Below are 8,699 nucleotides of genomic sequence, written 5' to 3' on the forward strand. Positions count from 1 at the left end.
TCAGGGTCTTCTTGATTGGATGGCCTCAATATCCACGCCACTTTCATAGTTGATTTAATTACAAAATGAAATAATATTTATTCCATATATTTTGTTTAAAATTGTATATTGTAATATAGTGTTTCAAACATCTTTTTGTAGTTTTGTTTATTTAAATAGTGTTGTTTTATTTCATTTGAAGACCGATAAATGATTTAATTCTATATTTTAATATTATATAATGTTAAGCACAAATATAAAATTTTAATAATTAAATTACAATGACGTAAAAGAACTAACAGAAATTTAAAAAATTATAGGCTTAATATATTCATTTTAAAAATATGTTTCGACTAAAGGACAATTGAGATGATAAATTGTTACCAAACTAACTCTAATAAAGTGCAAACTTTACATAAAATATCAAAAAACATATGTGAGAAAAATACATTGCAAAAATTTAATGAGCTCGGGCCCTGGTTTAATATATTTGTACGTAGCCTCTACTTTATTTGAGCCGTTTTCATGTGAAATGATGTTCACAAATCTCAGCAACTTCTTGATAGTAATATATGAATTTTTGATTGCAGATATGCTCTGGATGGTTATGATGGGAAGGAAATGGCCAAGAGTATTGAAACGTCCTATGGGGTCATGGACTACTTGTGAACCAATGAACATACAAAGGGGACATCCTGCAGCTGTTGAATAAATCTCTGTACATCATAGGAGGAGTAGAAAACGGAAACAACATTACAGAGACTGAAATTTTGTTGCTCAACCATCTCTTTCTCTTGTTTCCCACAGATTGAATGCTAGTAGGAGGGTCAGGAATGGCATCTAACAAACCTGAAAGCAATTGGCCGTAGGTGCTTTGCCTCTGCTATTGTTTTATAGTATGATTAGGATGGGACTTTGATGAGTCTGAGTTTGTAACCAATGTATGATTGCAGGATTACTGCAAAATTTGCATACACATTCTCGCCCCGACATCGACTATATATCATATTTGTGCCGACATATCAGAAAGTGGTATAACAAAAATGCCAACACAAATTATATAATAAAGAATAATATAAATAATAAACTTACCTCCATTTCCTGATCTGCTTTGACATTCCAATGGAGCATTTTCTTCATTGTTTCTTATAAATATTTAACATAAGCATATATCAATATCAAGTATATAACAAAACTTGCAAAACATGAAAATTAATATCACAATTCTAATATATTTAATTATAAAGCAGAGTAACTATACAGTGAAGCCTTCTTAATTCATTATTTTAATTAAAGGAATTCTTTAATATCCATCAATACTATATTTTTACAGATCTATTATAATTACATGATAATATAATAAATTGAATTATAAATTTAAAACTAAGCATGGAAAATATACCTGAAGATATCAACAGAAGTTGTAAAAAACACATCCTCTTTCTTTTGAATTTCAAATGATTAATCAGCATAAAAGTCATCATGAAAATATGTTATATGTTAATATATCTATAAACTTATAATTTCATTCTCATTTCCCAAATTGAAACTGTTTTGTTCAAAAAAGGGATCTTGAACAAACTGGCATAAAGATTATGATGAAAATATGAATATATTAATGAATTGATGAACTTGTGAGTCCATCCTCATTTCTCAAATCGAAAATATTTTGTAAGAGCTCTTGAAGAAAGTTTTTGTTTTGCTAAAAAGAAGTATAAAAAAGTTGTCTATGTGATTATAATGAAGATGAACCTCTTAACTGTCTTATATAATGAGTTGGTGAATTATCGGGAATGTTCTCGAGTTATCTATAACTTTATTGGCCCAACAATACTAGGTAACTTTAAATTATTATAATGATTTTAACCAGAATGTTCGGGACTAATCTAAAACGGCCCAAAAATATTAAATATTTATAAAGTCCATCTACAATTAGGTCAGCCCAATCATATAAAATATTTGTAGAATTTGTATGATTGTATGTAATAGGCCCAAAAATAAGTAGGGGTAAGAGAGACATATTAACAAAAATAAAAAATTACCTCAATTTTCAAAAAATAGTGTTTGAACAACAAAGTTGTATTATATACTTATTTTCACTAAAATATTTGTGTAATATTTTCATTATTATTAAACTTTTTACCTACCACGCCGATATGAGTATTATTTAAAAGTAAAAAGAAAATGACATTTAATCATAATTTGTAATATTTTAATTTACAATTATACAGAAAAATAGTTCACTAAATTGAGGAAATAGTGTTGTAAAAATTTATAACCTTATTTTTGATGTTTACTATACTTAAATTATATGTTACTAGGGTATAGTACAACCCACAGTTTTTTATACGTTACTAGTGATTCAAAATATAATGTATGATATTTTGAATGTGTATTAATTAATTTTATATATTTAATAATAATTTAAGATATAATATAGGTACTTTTTGGGTGTATTAATATGATTAAAATATATAACTTAATTGTTGTTTATCAGTGTTTATAAAAAGGTAATATGGATTAATAAAAAGATAACATGTTTAAAGTATTCTTGATTGAAATATATAGTATAACCAAATTTAGGTATGCCATATAAAAATAATTTTTTGCAATTAAAAAAGGCACTCAACTAGTTACTATTTTTGTATTACTTACTAATTAGAATGATGGTTTCTGAAATAAATACTTTTAGAATTTGGATTTTGAATTACAAAGAATGCATTTATATTATAAATTAACATTAAATATGTAGCTATTTAATATTAGTAATTAAAACTAAATTCTAATAAGATAAAATAAAACTAAGTTAATGGCCTAAGTGTGCATATAAATCATTGTTTTAACAACCAGAGATCAATAAATAGCTATAAACAACCATGTAAATGTATTGAAAAAAGGAAAAAAAAATCATGATGGAGCAAGTTTCTTACGATATAGACAATAATGAAGTTAAAAAAAAATATTTCTTTCATATAAAGTATTTCAATATACATTTCATGTCAACTTTTCTAATTTCCTAGTTAGACTTTTCTAGCAAAAATTATTTTATTATTATTGATTAGATAATGGTATATTCGTAGGCTTATCAGCATGTCAAGGGAGTGAGTATATATGATTCATAAAATTTCTCTCTGTTCTCATGATTATATATACATATATATACACACTAACCTAAAACCCGTGCGGCAGATTATTTTTAATATTACATAATTTTTTTGAATTTAATTTAAAGTAAAAATTTTAAGTTCTGAAATTTTTTTAGTTGAAATTTTAATAATATGATTTGATAATGCTTATTAATATACACACAGTTGTATAAGTTAGTGATATTACAGTTTTAAAAATAACATAATGATTGAAATTTATATTTTTATTGATAGTTATAGGCACACTTATGAAAGATTATTATATTTAAGGGAATTTACCAAAAATACCAGATTAGAGGTAATTTATTGCAAAAATACAATCTTAACTGTTTTATTGCATATTTACTATTTTTTAAAAATCTGTTGCATTTAATTTGACCCACTTTACTCCTCTCCCACCTTCTTCTCTCTCCACCTGTTTTCAATTTTTTTCTTTACTTGATTAAATTCATATAAACCTTAACTTTATTTTTGATAATTATGTTTTTTGATTGCAGATCTGTTTCAATTAGCAATGGTGTATACGAGATTCTGTCTTTCTTCAGAAGTTTTCAGGTCAAGTTCGAGGTCAAAATTAAAAGCCTAAACAAAAATCAAAATCTCCTTCGAAGAAGAAGAGATCTAAAGTTTTGTTGAAAACAGATTTACTACCTCCTCCTACGATTTGTTTCCGTGAATAATATCCTGTTATTATTGTTTAATTATCCTTTATTATGTATTATTTTATGCATTGGTCACATATGATGAAGTGACTTGTATTATTTAGTTCATTTTGGTAGTTTTTTATTTTTATTTACATGTTGCTTTGTACTTTTATGGGTTTAGATTGATTTTGTGGTTGATTTTTATTTTTTTTTATTTTTTAACATATTTCTATGTGTCTTTTGAGAAATTGTTCACTGACTGTGATTCGTGTAAATTATAATTGTTCACTGACTGTGATTCGTGACTTGTTCTTGAAAAAGGTATATATTTGTTTTCTATCTTCTTTATGAATTTCAATTTTAATTTTTTTTCCTCTGCATTACTCTTTGTTATTGTTTTTTTCTAGGTTGGTGATGAAGATAATGTTAGTGAAAAAGGAAACACTGATGGCTTTGTACCTGAAAATTTTGAAAAATAAAATAATGTTGCTAATGAGGTAATTATTTAAATTATAGTATTCAATTACCTAATTTGAGTATTTTTTTTTAAATTTTCTTTTAATATAATGATGATAATTATGTGACAAATTCTAGATTTGTGCTATCAACTGATGGAGGGGCTATTGGAGTTACTACTGTAGTTGTTGAAGATGTTGATAAAACACGTGAAATTTCTTTTGTTGAAAAAATTATTGATATGCCTATTAGTTGTGAAGGCAATGAAGCAGTTGGGTGTGTAGACGATTATTCTCCAAGTACTATGAAAGAAATAGAAAAATGCATGGAGGAATATGACGATGGGACCACTGGTATGAGAGTTGCATATGAGGCAGGGGCTGGTACCAAAATTGCAGGGGAGGCAGATTCTGGAAAATTTCTGAATGCATGTGAGAAAGTTAATACAGGGGAAGTTGCATTTGATGTTGCAATTGATAAAAATAAAACTACCACAATTGCTAAAGAGGTTGGATCAGTACTTTCTGAAGCTCCACACATTATTGGAGATGGAGTTGGGTCAGCGTTCAAGATTTCATCTTATGTGGGGTTAAAAATCATGTCGGTAGATACTGATAATGTTGATAACATTATTCTCCAAGTTTCACATGATGTTTCAAAGAATACAATGTACAATGCATCTCATATTATTGAAGACCTAGAAATTATTTTTAACAAAACATACCACTTTTCTATGAAAGATGCTGGAGTGGTAAGTCTTTATTGTCTTTTCTTTTTTAGTAGTCTATATGCATATGCCCTGTTTTTAATGTTTTTATCATCATTTGATTATTTTAATTTTTTTATTTATATATATGTGTTTTGCATATTTTATAGCATACTTCTAAAGTATCTGTACTACGGAACACGGTATGATAAATCCTTTGCCAAGAAGATCCATTAAGGTACCATCTTATTTGCAATCTCCATTTTTGCGGCATTTTGGATCTAGCTTAGGAGGTGTTGTTTCTGAGAAAGAAAATAAAGATTTAGGGATTTGTCCCCTGGACGACAATATCGGGGATTTACGAGCATTAGATTTGAGTTCAGAGTACTACAATTGGTTGGAAAGTGGACTCCTTCCGAAGAATAGGTACTTAATAATTTACCATATTTATAGTTTTTGCATATTGTTCAAGTATTTTGTACTTATGTTATTCTTTGATCTTTTCCCAAAGATTTTTTTTTATTCTGAAGATGAAAATATCATCAATCCTCCTCTGAAGTTGCGGTCAAAGTTGATATCTCATAAATTTTGGTTTCATGCCATTGAGTATGGTAGTTTTAATCTCTCCAAGTCTGTAAGTCATCCTTGGTTTTTTTTCCACTTCTTATTTTTGTTGGCGTAGTTCGTATATCATGTATCTTTTAAATTTCTTAATGTCATTTGTAATTGTTTTTAAGCTGATGTCTATTTTTTTTCATTTGTAATTCTTTTTTTTTAAAATTTATAGCATGTTGATGTTTTTTTCTACTACCCGAGGAAGGCGTCAAAGTACAACCCAAAGTGTGTAGTCAAGTTCACTACAACATATACTAAGTTCCAGTATAAGCTAATGTCGCTATATGCGAATATCCCAGAACATGAGAATATTGACCGGGCTATGCTCAGCTCGAGAACCGAAATTATGGATATCATAAAAGGAAGTTCTCTACCTTACGCTACTGCTTAGTCTGAGGTGGATTATGTTTTATTCCCAATATGGTTTAATGAGTATAGATATTGGCTGCTAGGGGTTTTGAGCTTTCATGAAAGAGCATTCTGTGTTTTTAATACTTTGGAGAATAACAGTTCAATTCATGATGTTATTGTTAGGCACAAAACACACGCTAATAATTCACGCAAGTATACGCGTTCATAAGTAATATAGAATGATTTCTAGTTCGTTCCCATAGAGAATCAGACTAATTATATTTAATTAACAATCACTCACTAATGTATGATTACTTCTCAATGTCAAGACAATAACACTTAAGGTTGATTAACTAATTATTAACTACCATTAACTATGAGAATAAAACACTTAATTTATTACTTGAATTAACAATATTAAACACACATGAGGTCATAACTTCATTACTACTTTATTCAATACTCATTGTTATTACCCTTAGCATGTAACGGTGATGATATTAATCGAACAACACAAAACTGATAAAAGACAACTTTCGTTGCACTAGTACCATTCTACCAAACATCCACAATTAAGATAGAAGTTGCATAGGCATCAATTATGTTGAGGCCCTATATATGTCTACAGAATTTGACAACATAGCGATTTAAGCGCAAATTATTCATTATGATTACACAGGGCAAGTAAAACGGTTAGAGTTACCCACTAATCATGCATACAATACATGAACCTATGCTAGCATGGCAAGTTCTAAATCTCAAGATTCACCATCGCTTCACAAGAGATTAACATGCTATCTTTTATGTTCGCGACGTACATAAGACGAATAAGCACAACCTATACTAGATATCATACAATCATCACACACCAAGGTATTAAATAATTAACTAAAGAATTCTATAGTAAATCCGCTATGACCCCAAGATCACGATTAGCCCATGATAGAACTCACCGTCACCATAGGTTCATATGAAAACATGATAAAAACACACAAAATAAACTAATAAAAATACTTATTAAAACCGGAGTACGTCACAAGAGTAAATAGGTTCAAAGTAAAGAAAACTAGCATCCACTATTACAACGAATAAAAGAATCACAAGAAACATATGCTTCCTCTTCTTCGTTGCGGTGTGCTAAAACAGTCTTCTTTTCTTCTCTCCTTGCTCCTTGCTTGATGAATACTTCGTGGGTGAAACGTCTCTGAAGATTACTTATATAGAGCCCACAAGAATCAGCCGTCTCGGAAGTTCATTAGAATAAGGATTATAAAAAATGAGAATTTAATTTGTCGACTTTGGGAGGCCGCCCCAGCTTTCCGAGCGGGCGCCCCTGATCCCTGATCCCAGGCGGCCGCCCCAGCTTCCCGGGCGGGCGCCCCAGCACTTTCTGAAAAATCCTGCATTCTGCTCCTGATTTTGCTGCATTCTGCTCCTAACTTCCCACAACCAATTCCAAGTACTTTCCTTGGCTTATTATGATGAATTCTTCCTACATACGCAAGTTATTCCCTGAAATGCAAAAATACTAGAAAGTGCATCAAATACACAAAATACTTGATTTCAAAACATCAATTCAAGCCATTATAAGACGTTCTAAGTGGTATAAAATGCCACTTATCACACCCCCAAACTTAAATCGATGCTTGTCCTCAAGCGTCACAGACTAAAAAAACAAAAATAAAAACATGCATGAATGCAAAATACATGAAATGCAGCGATCCCCCTCGCAATGACTAAACCAACTAACTCATGACATCTCAACAAATGCAATTAGGCGCCTAAAGATCAATCAAATCATGCAAGCTATCATACAACTAGAAACGTGGTGTGTGCGAATGCTTAACAGATATGATTCGAAACTAGATCAATTATCATGACTCAATTATCCTCAATGCAATCACATGATTATACGAAGAATAAATTCTAGACACAAAATGACTAATAACACTTCAAGATCACTGGAGCTTATTATGGAATCATGCTTTTATTCAACACAATAAACAAATGCTTATTTGATCGTGCAATGAGTGAGGTCCACAAAAGACTTATGCAATGGCATCCATTTAGCGAGCGTTAGGTTAGCGGATCCCAGACTATAAAAGCCTTAGGTCACTAGGCACAAAGTCCCCTAAGAACTTAATAACTCGAATACCAAAGAGCTCACTCTTGATCAATTATGCATTAAACCATATTTTTTTTTCTTTTTTTTTCTTTTTTTTCTTTTTTTTCAAATTTCTGAGCAAGTGTGTTTCGCTCCATCTTGCTCAACCCTAGACTACTCGTATAAAATACGAGCCGGCTACTAGCCATTTGACGCCTAGCCACGACTAGCAATGAATTCCAATTTTTACTCCAATTTAATCTTTTCATGCCTTTTATCATTAAGAGCCTATCATAAATTCTAAGCATAATCAATAGATTAACCTCAAAAACCATCAAACCATGACAATAATCTAGCCCTTAAGCATACTCTAAGACTTAGTGAAATTACAAGTGTTTCTAGCATGCATGTCAACCTACAAGATTCAACATCACTTTAACACTATCACTACACTCGCATCAATATCACAAATCAATCGGTAAAGTAACGCAAAAGGGATCATGGTATATGCATGAGCTAAATGACATGATACACAAAGCTATAAAAAATAATAAAAAAACTATATGGCAAAAATATGTAATTATATGAACTAAATTATCATGAATATGCAACTACATGACACACACACAAATATGCTCCTCAACTACCACCCCCAAACTTATAATATTCATTGTCCCCAGTGAAGGTAGTAGAAAGGA

General features: G+C 30.1%; 1 long non-coding RNA gene across 1 annotated transcript; it reads right to left on the reverse strand.

The window, feature by feature from the left end:
• Positions 1–282: 282 nt before the first annotated feature.
• On the reverse strand, positions 283–1,712 carry LOC141695097 (uncharacterized). The gene is made up of 3 exons (XR_012564275.1): positions 1,382–1,712; positions 1,072–1,124; positions 283–975 (listed from the first exon to the last, which is right to left on the reverse strand). It is a non-coding gene; the product is annotated as an uncharacterized LOC141695097 (long non-coding RNA).
• Between the last annotated feature and the right edge of the window lie 6,987 nt (positions 1,713–8,699).

The sequence above is a fragment of the Apium graveolens genome, chromosome 11 (assembly GCF_009905375.1).
Source record: "Apium graveolens cultivar Ventura chromosome 11, ASM990537v1, whole genome shotgun sequence".
Taxonomy (NCBI): Eukaryota; Viridiplantae; Streptophyta; class Magnoliopsida; order Apiales; family Apiaceae; genus Apium; species Apium graveolens.